The sequence below is a fragment of the Artibeus jamaicensis genome, unplaced genomic scaffold (genome assembly GCF_021234435.1).
Source record: "Artibeus jamaicensis isolate MK-2021 breed Jamaican fruit bat unplaced genomic scaffold, CSHL_Jam_final contig_388, whole genome shotgun sequence".
In the NCBI taxonomy this organism is placed as follows: Eukaryota; Metazoa; Chordata; class Mammalia; order Chiroptera; family Phyllostomidae; genus Artibeus; species Artibeus jamaicensis.
This window is the reverse complement of record NW_026521813.1, coordinates 3,383,781-3,399,078: the sequence shown is the minus strand read 5'-3', so window position 1 is coordinate 3,399,078 and position 15,298 is coordinate 3,383,781.

Sequence of the window (15,298 nt, the reverse complement as noted above, 5' to 3'; positions counted from 1 at the left end):
TCAGAAGGAAACTTTTCTTTGTTTTGTAAATTTCAGCCCTACTTTTTGACCTATATCTCTCTCAAATGTTTGTGCTGAAGACTGACACCACTGTAGGCTGTTTATACTCATTCTAGAACTCCAGAAATTATATGTGGTAGATGGGATTATTGCATCTAACTTTCCACTCACAGTTATAAAGCAGTTATATACCACACCCTTTGCTTTGTGAATTTGCAGTGGTTTCTATGGGCATATCCAGAGTAAATATTTTTTGCCTCATTAAATATTGGGCCTGTGATTTTCTTTCTCTAACAGATTGTGAGCAGAAATAATGCATACAGAGGCTTTTAATGTGCATGAGTGATTTGGCTTGGCTTTTCAGAGCTTCTGATTTCTGCCTTGAAGAACATTATGCTAGGAGTAGCTTCTCACTTTGGATCACAGACTGAAAGCACATGGAAAAATCTAAACTAGTGTTTATCCACCTCCATTATATTAATGACATTCTCTAAGGAAACTTCCCAGACTTTTTTCTAATGCTTCTTTCCATGTATAAAATGTGAATACTATAGGTATACAATTTTAACTTTATTTTGTGACCCTTTGGAAGAACATAAATAATCATGATAACTAAAATCACAAATACATCAAAAACCAATTTTTATCCTGTTAGGGTTGATATCATTGAATTAACAATGCTTAATTTAAACCCAACCTTAGGCCAAAAGGCTTGCCTGCCCAAGACTGATAAGATCACTCAAACCATAGTGGTCAGATAGACCAAAGCTCTCGTGAAATAATGATTTATTGGAAGCCACCAAATTTGAATTTGTTCGTTAGGCTGCAATTTGGTAGGTACCACAAAATATTTTATCAGCCCCATTACATAAATACACATTTATTCCACCAATATTTATTGAAAACCTATAGAATATCAGACACTCAAAAGTGGAGATTATGGCTTAGAAGACACATAATAGTGAAATTAATACGATGATAACTGATATTGCCCAGAGATAAAAATTATAGCACAAACAAAACAAGTCAAGAAAGAACTTTGAAACAGAGACTTTAGTAAAGTGCAGATGGATTCTGATGTTGGAAGAAAATTACAGAGTTTAGAAAAATTATGTGTAAAGTTTCTGCAGTAAGAGTAAGACTCATTCATATGAAGAGGAAATTTATGAGAGAGAAGCCAGGGGAGAAGTGAGGACTTCTTGAGGCAACCTATGGAGTTCTGATTTTATTCTGTGGCCATGGTGAACCATTGAAAAAGTGACTTATTTTTTGAAATATTTATTTATTTATTTCTAGAAAGAAAGGAACAGAGGGGAAAAGACAGGGAGAGATACATCAATGTGTGGTTGCCTCTCGCCACTCCTTGACTGTGGACCTGACCTGCACCCCCGGCATGTGCACTGACTGGGAATCAAACTGGTGACCCTTTGGTTTTCAGGCCAGCACTCAGTCCACTGAGCCACACCAGTCAGGACTGAAAAAGTAACTTTTAGTAGAGTTTAGATACCTCTCATAATACATCGATGTATGAGCCCATGTTCAATGAATTTCCTGAATTTTTACATGGAAAAGTATGGCTTGTATGTATTTTCTTCTTATTTGTTGATAAGCTCCAGATCTTTAAAACATCTTTCAAAGAGTTCTGTAACCCAGCTGAGATTAAGAGAGACTTAATCCTGAGTGTTGTGTCAGAGAGTATTAGACTCAATGTTGTGGTTTAGAGATGTAACTCTGGCTAGCTTATATAAAATAAATGCAAATAATTAAAATTTGAAACACAGTGATGAGTCAGCAGGGAGTGACTGTCAAAGGAGAGGTGATGGTGACAGAAAATGTGGAGTGTCGATGAGTAAGTAGACACTGCAGAGAAATGGTTCAGAAGCAGGACTGATGGGACTTGGTGACTGAATACCTGGGGACATTGGGGTAAGTTGGGGAGAATGAATAGATAATTCTGTGTGTCAGCTTTGGGAAACTGGAGGGATGGTAGCAGCACTGTCATGTATGGACAGTGTTTGGGGCCAGGCAGCATGTGAATCACACGGCCGGAGCAAAAGCCCAGATTTAAGAAGACTCAGAAGGACTGCTACCTAGCCTTTTTCTTATTCACATGGGCAACACAAGCTCATCAGTCTCAGGAAAGTCATCTCCATGGGTAAGGATGGGAGAATTATACATGCTTTACCACCAATGGAGACTTTTCCCTAACTTGATACACTGTGTCCCCATCTCAAGTTAAGTGAACAGTTGTACCCTAGTGGACTTCACTCCTGCTGACCTGCAAGTTCCCACACCTGCCACTCCCACCTTGTCTCTCAAAGTCACATGACTTATAATCACTGTTCCATTAATATCTTAGATTTCCTACATTGCTTACCACATACCATTCAATTTCTGAACTGTGTATTTATCCCTCAGTTCATTCTGCCTGGTGTGTGACTAAACATATTTAACTTTTATACTAATCCTCTGAAAATGTAATTTGACAATGTCAGGCTTGGCTATGAGCTTCACCCTTAACCATTAATCATAAGTTGTTCATACTTTTATGGCTGAATTGAAAATGTTATATTGCTAATTTTCTATTTGTCTGCTATTCTCTGTAAACCGTGATCATCTTGAGTGCAGATACTTTGTCTAATCTACTTGTTTTTGCATCTCCAGGGTACACTATATGTCCAGGGAAATGAGTATTTCCTATTTGTCTTGTTGAGTGGATGAATAGATGAATTGCTGTTAACAAAATGGCCTCATACATCTTTCCTATCACATTCACCTTCTGAAATTCTATCCAAATTCCACCTTCTTGAAGTGCCTTTCATGTCCCTCTTTATTTCAGTCCATCCAAGGTACTATAACAAAATACTGAAGACTGGATAGCCGATAAAGAATAGGGATTTAAGTATCGCGGTTCAATTCCCAGTCAGGGCACATGCCTGGGTTGCAGGCCAGTTCCCAGCAGGGGACAAATGAGAGACAACCATACATTGATATTTCTCTCCCACTCTTTCTCCTTCCCTTCCCCTCTCTCAAAAAATAAATAAATAAAATATTTAAAAAAAAAGAATAGGGATTTATTTCTCACAGTTCTGGAAATTCAAGGTCCAAGTTCAGTGTGCCTCAATGATCAGGTTAGGGCTCTCTTCCACTCAAAAACTCCTCACACTTTCCTCACATGGTAGAAAAACATAGCTGTTCCCAAGGGCATCTTTTATAGAGGCACTAATCCTATGTACGAGGGCCAAAGGCTTCATCTACAAATACCATCATCTTTCTGGGTTAGGATTTCAACACATAAATTTTGGACGTATGCAAACTTCCCAACCACAGCTGTCTTTGTTAAAATCAACATTTCCTTAACTAAAACCCTATAGCAAATTTGGACTCTATACTAAGGATTATTACAATTTGACTCTATACCAAGGCTTATTACAGTCTGACTTGTTTAAAATATATATTTATTTTTTACTCATACAGAATGCAAATTAAAGTTGTTTTTATTCAAATCTCCAAAATGCTTGACATAAGAGATTTGCATATTTATACATACCCAATAATCAAAGTTCAATATACATAAATATATCATTTTATGTGAGAATTAATAATATATATTTCATTTATATTTTTGAATAATTTATAATTATTTTGGGTAATTCTATTAGATTTTAAAAGCCTCTGTTATGACTTTGAAGAAATTCTGATTTATTTACTATTGATAATCTGATATTTGCCACATCATTGATAATGTTGTCCCCACTTTTGTATTAAATTGAGTCTTGGTGCAATGTATTTTTATGATAGAAACTGGGAACCAGGCTGGTACTTTTGTTATTTTAAATGTGCTGGTTACTGCAATTGCTCCCAATATTTTTAATCTGCAGTAAAGTTGTCACAAATGATTTATTCCAGATACCTATAATAAAAAAAATCTTAATGGAAAGCAAGGAACATATGATACTTTATCTTATCCATGAACTCTAATCATCCTGAACTTTTCTGAGATAGTTTATCGAATTGTTGCATTTTTTTTAAAGATTGTCTTTTTCTTTGTGTAGAATTTTTTCCTCTCTCTGGTAGATAAATCCACATTTTCATGCATTACTTAAACTTGATACTTTGAAAACAAGTGAATTCCTCACAGTAGGAAGCTGAGTTTTCATGGAGTAAAGGATCTATTCTGTAACATAAGCTTTGTGAAAACACATAACTTGTACAAGCTCAAACGGTTTAATGAATAAAACATGAAGCTCTTGAAGAATAGTGCATTGTCCTTTAGCTAGGGACTTCAAAACTTTTGTTTAGAAGGCACTGCCGCTTTTTTTTTCTAACCTTTTAGAAAGACTTTGTTCTGCAGATTTATCTCCTCTCAATCCCCTTTCGTTCATTTCAACCACTGGCTTATTTAATTGCATTTTATTGGCACTCAATAGATGGCAAATATAGTTATTGCTGTATTTTCAAACCACAGAGCAAAGAAGGATCTTATTTACATCTAGTAAAATTCTTAGTAGTCACAGAAAATTGTGCTTTCTTAGGGACTTTATGAACATGCTTTTATGACCTGTACCCTATACTCACTGAAAAATCATTATCTTCTTGTTAGTTACTATTCACAGTTAAATTTTTAAAAGATTAAAAACTAAAAACCATGATATTTGTCTTTCACTTACTGGCTTATTTTACTTAGCATAATATTCTCCAGTTCCATCCATAATGTTGCAAAAGTTAGGAATTCCTTCTTTCATTCTGCCATGTAGTATTTTTATTGTGTAATATGATTTCACCTATAAGAATAACCTAATGAACAAAATAAACTAATGAACAAAAAGGAAACATAGGCATGGAACCATAGAATAGACTGAAAGCGACCAGAGGGGAGGGGAAGGGGCACAGTGGGGGAAAGAACGGACTAGTGAAAGAACAGGTCCGCATGACCCACGGGCATGGGCAACAGTGTGGGGTTGACCGTGGGAGCGGGAGGTGGGAGGCGGGATGGGTGGAGGAGGGCAAAGGGGGAAAATTGGGACAACTGTGATAGAAGAGCAACTAAAATGTTTTAATTTAGAAAAAGAATTTGCCCAAGGAAATGGCATCGCAGGGACTCCAGTCCGGGCAGTCCGGTCCAGTGCGCTCTCTCCCCGCTGCACAGAGTGCCTCTCCTATGAGCACCGGCGTGTGTGCAAGTTTTTCTCTACTAATGGTCATACAGAGTAAAAACCATACATACATACATAAATAAAATAAAAAGAAAGGAAAATATGTCCAGAGCAAGAAAAAACTAAAAAAAAATTAAAATCGTATTTTTGGTACACCATTTCGATGACAGCTTATCCTGCTAAATACTGATGAAACTCTTTAAGAGGAGATAAAAGATCCTGACTTTAATGTGTGTTCCTGCACAAGCTCTCCCTGGGCTCATCAACTCTGACAGTTTTACTAGGCTCCATTAACCATTAGTTAAATTAGCCATAACTTTTTAACATCATTGGTTAATTGCTTTGTGATTCTGAGGTAACTCCAGAGTACACTAAAACTTCCTGCGGAACAAGACGTTTTTCCTTCACAGCGTGATATCACACAGTTTGCATCCGGATCAGAGACTTGCACTCGCAGTGGTAGCAGAATTTCCCTGCAGAATCGGAGAGGAAGAACTGGAGGATTCAGTGAAACAATTCATTGTTTGGTTCACTTGGACATGCACATATTATGCAAAGGTTACTAAGGTCCTGAAAAGCATTATTTTAAAGCATTCTATGACTACTCGAAGGAAAACAGTTATTTATGAGGGATAATTTTTCCTTGTATTGGTATTGAATTTAATTGTTTCCTTTTGAAATGTGCCTGTAGTTGGGAACAATATATGAATAAATAATTAACCAAAAATTAAACTCTTGTGAGTTCAAAAAGACAAATTGTACTCATTTTTTTCATCCATGTGTTCCTTTACTCATTTGTTCTGCAAATAATCATTAAAGTCATGCAATACTATAAATACTAGTTTGGATCCTTTGGTTGCACTTATTTTAAAGAACATGGTACTATAAATATAACTCTATTTTTTAACTATTTGAAAAAATGTGTACTTACTACTGTGTATTTGCTAGATAAATTAAAATGCTAAAGATACAAATGGGAAATAAATATAATTATAAAGGTTTAAGTTTTAAATCCATTCTTTTTCTTAACGATTTTCCAGCCAAATCAATTGATTTCTTCTTTTCCTTATACATTTAACAAAATTTATTTACTTTTTAACTGTATTGAGATATAATTTACATATAATATTGTTTAAGATATACGACATGATGATTTGACACATGTATATATTGTGAAGTAGTTACTAAATTAAGGTTAGTTAAGACATGCATCACCTCCCATAGTTATTTATTTGTGTGTAGTGAGAGCTTTTAAAATCTATTCTCTTAGCAACTTTCAACTATGTGACACTGTATTACTAACTATAGCTACCATGCTATATATTAGATCCCCAGAATTTACTCATCTTGTAACTAGAAATTTGTATGCTTTGACCAACAAATCCCCAAATCTTCCACCACCCAGCCCTTGGCAATCCATAATCTCTCTTTCTATAAGTTTGACTTTTTTTTGAGTCTACATGTAAGTGACATCATGCAGTAACACAAATATTGATTTTGTGTTACAAAATCAACACAAAATCATATTTATTGATTATCTGTTAGATGGAAGAGAAGATTCAAGGAATTAGAAATAAATAGCAGTGAATAAAGCAAGTTTTTGGCCTCACAGAAAAGTGGAACAAAAAATGAACATACACATAAATAAATTTCTACCTAGACACTGACTGGTGCTATGAAGAAATATAAAGACAGGTAAGTCAAATAGTGACTGCTAGTGGGGTTTTTGAGGGAAAGCCGGATTTTGAAGGATGGTTGGGGAAAGCCTCGTTCATAAGGTTATAACCATGCAGAGACCTGCATGAACAATACGAGGAAGAGATCCCTGTGGATAGCTAAGGGGAGAAATTCCCAAGACGAAAGTGATGAGTCCTGAGCTTCTTGATGTTAAGGAAAAAATCAAGGATATTGGTTGAGCAGAATGATCAAATGAGTGAGAAGAAATGAGTAAAACATGTAGGAAGCGGGGCTGAGGAAAGGCAAGTGGAGAGAAGCAGAATAGGTAGTTGGTAGAAATATCTTTTTCTTTTTTTTTTGAGTGAAATGGGAAGCTCCCAAAGGATTTTTAAATTTGAATTTTATAATTAGGTTTCTGGAAGAGTTGTAAAGATAGAAAAAAGTGTCTCCATGTCTTTTTTCCTGGTTTTCTCTAATGTCAACCACTTAAAAAAAACATGGAACTTTGATCAAGTTTTAAAAAATTATGATTGGTATAATACTGTCACCTGAACTACAATTTTTATTCAGACTTCTCCGTTTTCCCTACTAATGTACTCTTTTCTGTTTCAGGATGCCGTTCAGTATACCATGGTTATTTGTCATGTCTCTGCCAATCCGTGATAGTTTGTCCAACATTTTTTTTTCCATGACCATGATAAGTTTGAAAAGTACTGGTCAGTTAACTTATAGAATTTCACTCAGTTTAGGTTTGTCTGATGTTGTCTCATGATTAGAATGAGGTTATAAATTTTGGGGGGAAAGTGCACCAAACTCAGGAAACAGATATCAATTTGAGTTATTACTGGTATGATATTAATCTTAAATTTTTGTAAAGGAATGATAAGACCTGCCCATATCTAGAAATAGTCTGCTGGCTGCTGCTGGAGTACTGATTGTAGGGAACGAGTGCCTAGCAGAAAAGCCAGTTAGGAGTTTTGCGTGATAATCCAAATGAAAGGTGGTTGTGGTTTGTACAGGGATGTTACAAATAGAAGTGGCAAGAAATGGTGGCATAGACTCCAGAATGAATTCTCGTGGATCTTTGAAGGCATGCCGGCAGGATTTGCTGGTGGTTTTATTTGAAGAGACAAGACTAACATGAAGTGTTTTATCTTAAACAACAGGAAGGATGAGATTGGCATTTACTGCTATGAGAAAACTTATAAGAAAAACAGGTGGGAGTATGATAGGAGTTTGCTTTTAAACATGTCAATTTTGAGGTGCCTACTCTGTGTCCCAGTGGATTTGTTTTACAGAGTTTGTATTTGGTCTGTAAGTACGCATTTAGGACGCATTTATGTATAAATTATACTTAAGTCCATGAAAGTACACATCACCTCAATAGTGAATAAAGAGAAAAGACCCAAGGACTCAAGACACTTCACATGCTTGTTTCTGTGTATTATCTTCTTATTCGCAAATGCAATGTTGTAGCATGTTACCATGATACTAATTAATAACCAGATTATTTAACTACTCTTTGTTGGCTGTTTACAGTGTACCCAATATACAAAGGTGGGAAAATCTGATAAAAAGTCTCTGTTCTCACAGCACTTTCATTCTGTGGTAGAGAACATAGAATATGGTCATTGAACAATGATGAATGTTAAAAAGAGATATCATGTAGTGGTAAGTGCAAGGATGAACATAAAACAAGGAGCAGAGAATTACTACGTTGTCCATGAAGGTCTGAGAGGATGATATTAAGTGGAGACCTCAAATGTCAAGGAACCTTAACGTTTGAAGATTTAAGTGGAGTAGACCAGTGTAAAGCCTTTATAAGGTACACGATTTTTGGCCCTAGTCAATCAACTTTCTGGGAATGTTTCTATGGATATGCTCATATATAAAGATCTTCAATGACTAATTTATGTTATTGAGGGAGGAAATTAAAAACACTTGAATTTTATCAAGCTAGAACTAGATAAATAATTTTGAATCACACTATAATAGAACACCTTGTAGCTATTAAATAGGGTAAGGTATATCTATATGTGTTAATATGAAAATATTTTTTTAGGTAAGGAAAGCAATGGCCTTTGACATTATGCATGTTATAATCTCATTAACATTTTTGTTTTGAGAATAAAGCATGCATACGCAGCCTTGGTTGGTGTGGCTTAGTGGATTGAGTGCCAGCCTGAGAACCAAAGGGTCACCAGTTCAATTACCAGTCAGGGCACATTCCTGGGTTTTGGGTCAAGTCCCCAGTAGGGGGTATGCAAGAGGCAACCACACATCTTTCTCTCCCTTCTTTCTCACCCTTCCCCTCTGTCTAAAAGTAAATAAATATAATCTTTAAAAAAATGTATAATCATATAATATTTTTCAAAGAAACAAAAGAAGCCATTAATGGTGATTATTCATGGGGAAAAGAAGCCACATTTTACTTTCTCTTTGAAAGATTTCCAAGTAATTTTGAAGTTTCCCTTGTATATTTATTATGTTTTTAGTCTAATTTTAAAAGGATTAATTTAAATAAGAACTACTATTAATACCACACAGTGTGGGTACCTCCATCTTAGCACTGACACCTTCTCTATAAACTCTTTCCTTTCATCAGTGTGTTTGCATTGCTAACCCACATTCACAGAGCCCAGTGTCTGAAGTGGCTGGAAAGAATACTTACATTCTTCTTTCCAACTCAATCCAACTTATGGCAATATTTTTTATAATTCAAGAATAGTTTATCATTTATTAATATTTTGATGATCTTAACAGCATACAGATATATTATTTAATGCATTTATTCCTAATATAAGCCTTTTATCAAAGTTGGCAATAATATAAAAGAAAGGTGGCAATTTCTGCACAAAGCCTAAAATATTTTATAATTTCATATGCTTCTAAAATAATTATTTCAAAATGAAATAAACATTAAAACAGTTTTTACTTTTAGAAGTCCTAACTTTTTCTTATTTTTGATACAATATTTTTATGTTTCTATTCACATCTAGTTTGCCTCATGTCAATAATGTTGGTGGGCAGCAATTTGAAACTGGTTGACAAGTGATGGGCTGGGCTGGGGACAGCACTCCAGGTGTCAGGGAGGGCCAGGCTGACCTAGGTATAGAAATGGACAACAGAAGCAGAAGGGTAAGGAGAGGATTAATTTGGGGGAAGGGGGGCAGAGAGAAAAATGATTTAAATGGACCATGAGAGTAAAGAAAAGATTCAGAATGAATGAGGACATGGGATATGGAAAAGGTATTTCTACTGGTTATTGCTAGAAAAATCTAAAGTTCAAAGTGTTAAAGCTTAAAAAGTATCAGAGAATATTGCAGTTCAAGGTATCCAAATGGGTGACTACTAGAGTGGAATGAAGGTAATTTTCTCTGTAAATCCCTATACAGGAATTCACTATGTCTACACTTATGTTACAGATAATCCCCATCTTTCAAGAGAACAAAAAGTATCCTGTAATTGGAAACTTCCCAGTGCTGGCAGTGGGTTCTGACCAAACCACCCTGCTGATTATGTTAGTCAAGTAAATTCTGCCTACTGTGGTCAGCTAAGTGAGTCTGTAGTTTCCCAAAGATACTCTGCTGATTTATGCATATTGCGCTCCCTCTACCCACATGCGTGGGCCAGGATCAGGAGAATACCAACGAAAGTGAGCTGATGCACTGTACAAGAGATATGTTTAAGGTAGCTTAGGTTTATTGTATTCCCTCTATTGCTGTGGACCTGGGTCTTCAGAGATCTGGTTTTGGTTTTTGTTATTATTGTTGTTTTTCCCCTACCTTCATTTATTTTAATGCTAAAGAATATGTAAGGCCTGACATATCAATAATGGAGATTTTAAATAGTTGAATTTTATATGGTGATTATGTTCCTGATTCATTTATATGTTTCTAAACTTCTTTCTATTTCATGGTAATTTGTTCAAATTGTATTTCTGCCTATGAAGAATAGGAATGACTGTCAGTGCCTCCTAAGAATAAATGATTATCTACTTCATGCCATTGCCCATTCAGGGGGGCCCTTTAAGGTTTCCACCGTGAACTGGGAATTATTGTTAAAAATACAAATGCATAGTGGTTATAATATATTCTACTATGCATAAATATTAGAATTTGTAATATGGTATTAATGCTTAATAACCATTAATACAAACTCTTCAAAGATTTCAAAAACGTCTGTATTCAATTGTTCTGGAAAAGAAAGAAACTGTTTGTCCCCAAACTAAGGTATACAACGTAGTCAGAATTATGGCTGAAGAGTCAAACATCACAAAGAGTCAGATAAATAACACAGAAAGAGGATTAAGACATGTTCTTAAATAAGTAGTACAGAATTCCAATATTTAAACAAAACCTCCATTTAAAAAGGAAAGAAACTGTATTTGTGGAAAGCACTGCATAAGATTTAGCTCTATGGCAGCTTTGTCATGTGAATATGTATGAACAATTTCACTACAGGTAGTTTTCATTTGAAAGAAACTAGAATTTTTTACAGTGATTTTTTTGTAAGGAACTGTGTATTTCATCTTTGAAACCTGGGATTTATAAAAGTAGAAAATTATTTCTAGATGTTTTGATTTATGTACATATTTTTGTGCATAATATACAAAGTACAGTTTACTGAGTTAATATATTTTTGACCTGCAGTAGAACTTAACTCAGTACTCAAGTGAAAATAAAATGCTACATTAATCCATTGATCCTCCTAATTTAAGTACTTATATAAAATATATTACCAACTAGAGCAACTGAAAATTTAAATTATATTAAGACACTGAAATTTCACTAAGAATTAAAAATTAAATGACTTAGTCTTTCATTTTCTCATGATGTGTTCTTCTATATTTTGTTTTATGTATACTATTTAATGAATCGTAACCCATGTCAATAGTTTTTTTAAGTAGGACATATAATTTATTTCAATAAGCATTTAGTTACTGCATTTGCAATCTCAATGTTTCTTGAATACTTCAAAAAATCCAGCCCTGGCTGGTGTAGCTCAGTGGATTGAGCACAGGCCTGCAAAGCAAAGGGTCACTGGTTTGATTCCCAGTCAAGGCACATGCCTGGGTTGCTGGCCAGGTCCCCAGTGGGGGACACATGAGAGGCAACCACACACTGATATTTCTCTCCCACTCTTTCTCCTTACTGTCCCCCCTCTCTAGAAAAAAAGTAAATAAATAAAATATTTTTTAAAATTCCAATCAGTTAAATCAAATAAGAGGGTTGTTTAGTATAATGTAATATTATAAGACTCCCCAGTTACTAAAACCAATATTTTTCTTTATACAACACATGCACATTCATAGCTTAAAGTATATTTATTAATAATAGTTTGAGAATCTATAACAGAGGGATGGTGATTCCTCAGCTAAGTGGTATCAGCATCACTTGAAAACTTGTTATAAATACAAATTCTAAGCTTCACCCCAGGACTACTAATCAGAAACTCAGGATGTAGGTGCAATAATCTCATACATTCTGAAGTGTCACTGCAGTTAAACACCTATAATTCAAATGACAAAACCAACTAGGACTTAGATAGATTGCCATCACTAGCAAATCCTTCTTCTAAAATAGAACTACTGGGATCAAAGTAGGTAATTCAAAGATTTGACTCTGCAGCAATTAAGTTAGGACCAGTATCCCACCTGTGTCTGGTTAGACCCCTTCATCGTTTCTAGCCTACTGGATGCTTACTCACATTAATCAGCACCTATGTCTTTGTCAGAAGGTAGCCTTCAGGTTGCCAGAACTTGTCTGCCTCACCCTAGTTGAGCATTTATGAGAATTTCAAGCACCTGTTCTCACCTTGAGCCAGCTTAAGCAGTAACTAAGGTGTGTAAATATTCCATCTATCTTGCTTTTCCTGAAGACATTCTGAATTATACAATATATAACACATATTATATATTGTAATACATGTATAATATGCATTTGGTAATTATTAGAACACTTGACAACTTGGAGAGGATGATCTGCATAAATCCTTCTATGCATTGCTATTGAAACTGACACAAAATATGCGTGGTGTCTTTGGATGCTCTGAGGAATGGAAGGTATAGGCAAAGCAAAAAGCAACTCTAAAGGACGTACAATATATCTGATGCATCTGGAAACAACAACAGAATTCCAGTGTGTGTAGAGGGCAAAGGGGAATGTAGGGTCGGATGAAGAGGAAGACTTATGCAGAAGCAAATCTCATAAGGCTGGCTGCTAGAAAAAAGAAAGAAGTATTGAATTAATTCTCAACTAAATGAGAAATCAGTAGATACTAATAACTGGAAGCTGTAACAGGGGTACATCTGTTACATCTGTATCATGTGAGATGATACAGGGGTATCATATCACATGTATCATGTGTATCACAGAGGTGATTGACTTAAAATGTCACTCTGAAGAATGAATTGGACATATAGGAATAGAATAAAAGTGCAGAGATTAGATGCATGCCCCATATTTATCTTCTGGACTACCTAAAGTCCTTGGTTCTAATATGTATGTTGACTTTTGTATTTCAACTTAGAATAAAAGACATTTATGTACAGAGGACAAGTCTAATATTTTTTTTTGTTCTCCAAGTGATAAGCAGTGTTAGATATGTGGTAAATACCTGTTGCTGGAAGAAGGAATGAATGATTTTTAAAACCTAAGAGTTACTTGACTGAGTAAGTCAAACTCCCTTTTCTACTCATGTTCACCTAACCTATTGTATAATTATTATATTTCATTTCCTATCAGTCATTTTCCCCCAGTGAAACGAAATCTGATTCCTTAGCTATTTTGTACTTGGTTTTGTTTCTCAGATGTTTGGTCATTTTGATAAGTATCTAAATGTTATCTCTGCTAATTCATCACATCTTCTTTAATACATATATCTCAAAAGGAAATCAACGTTCTAAAATGTGTTTGGAGGTGGGAGGGGAGTGGTGGGGGGAAATGCAGACAACTGTAATTGAACAACAATAAAATAATTTTAAATATTTTTTAAATAAAATGTATTTGGAAGAAGTAAAGACAAATTCACTGCATGGGGGCCATATATTTATGTTCTACATTTGCATTTGGAGATCTTGATTGTATTCTTTTCACAATAGCTCTACATTTGTGGTGTTAAATTAAATGATTAATAATGTATCATCTTGACTTCATACCTTTATTATGAATTTATATTTATATCCACTTATATTTTATTTATATTTATAATCTTGCTATTTCACTGAATGTAAGCCTTAGAAAGCAGAATATTACTAACTGAAATAATTTTTAAATGGCAAGCTAATAAATGTTATAAATTTTAATGGTACTATGTGTTATAGTACTTATTCTTTTAAAGTTCTGGTTGATTTTAAAAGTCCAAAAATATTTTTAAAACAAAATTTCCTATTACCTTCTCATTTATTCCACTTGGATTTCCACATAGAATTATGTAGCTGACCCAAGATACATTTAAAATAATGGAATACCAACTCAATAATCTACTAATTATCTTGATCTCTTCTGAGGTAGTTTACTTCCATTATTCATTAGCCTTGGGACAGATCTTTGCATACGGTATGCACTTCTGTAGACAGTAGAATGTGTAAGAAGAGTCATGCCTTAGTTCCTTTGCTGAAATGATTCTCATAAAAGATCTTTATATATCACTTGCTGAAATATAACATTGAGGATTTATGACTCTCTGAATGTTAAAGGTATTGGGATGAAATGTTTTAAACGTACCTCAATGTTTATTATCTACAGCCGTCATGATAGAGATATATACACACACACAAGGTGGAGCAAAAGTAGGTTTATAGTAAATCAGAGGTTATTCTTATATTCCTATTTATTAATTATTGTATTATTTTTCATATGAACAACCATAAACCTATTTTGTCCCGTCCTGTAAAGGTAGCTTCAGATAATATCAGGGTAGCAGAGGTTTTCTATTATTTCTCAATGATTTCTATATAAGAATAAAATTATAAATAACATTTTAACTAAATTTACATTAAGAATGGTCATTCTAAATAATCTTGCTTATTTTCTTTATAAAGGAAAATAAGAAATATGATTCAGCTCCTTTTATTTTTTACTGTGGCTATCTAGAAACATAGCCATCACTTTAATATTAAATTCACTTCTTATAGCACCCTTTGTTTCTTGGAAAAATTATTAATTGGTTTGTGATTTTGTAGACTCAGACTTTCTTCTCTAGATTTTTTTCTATTGTTTAGGTATTTTGATATAGTAAATTGACTTAACTTCTTTGATTGTTAACAGAGTCCTATATATTATAAACACATATGTTAAAAGCTTAAGTGCATTGAATAATATTCACTGGATACATTTTGTATTTGACTATATGTAAAATATGTTTAAGCATTGAACTCTTTGTGTATATTTGCCAAAGCTAAGAGTATATGTTTAAAAAATACACATAGAAAAAACTTAGAGATATTTAAGTTTAGAGAATTT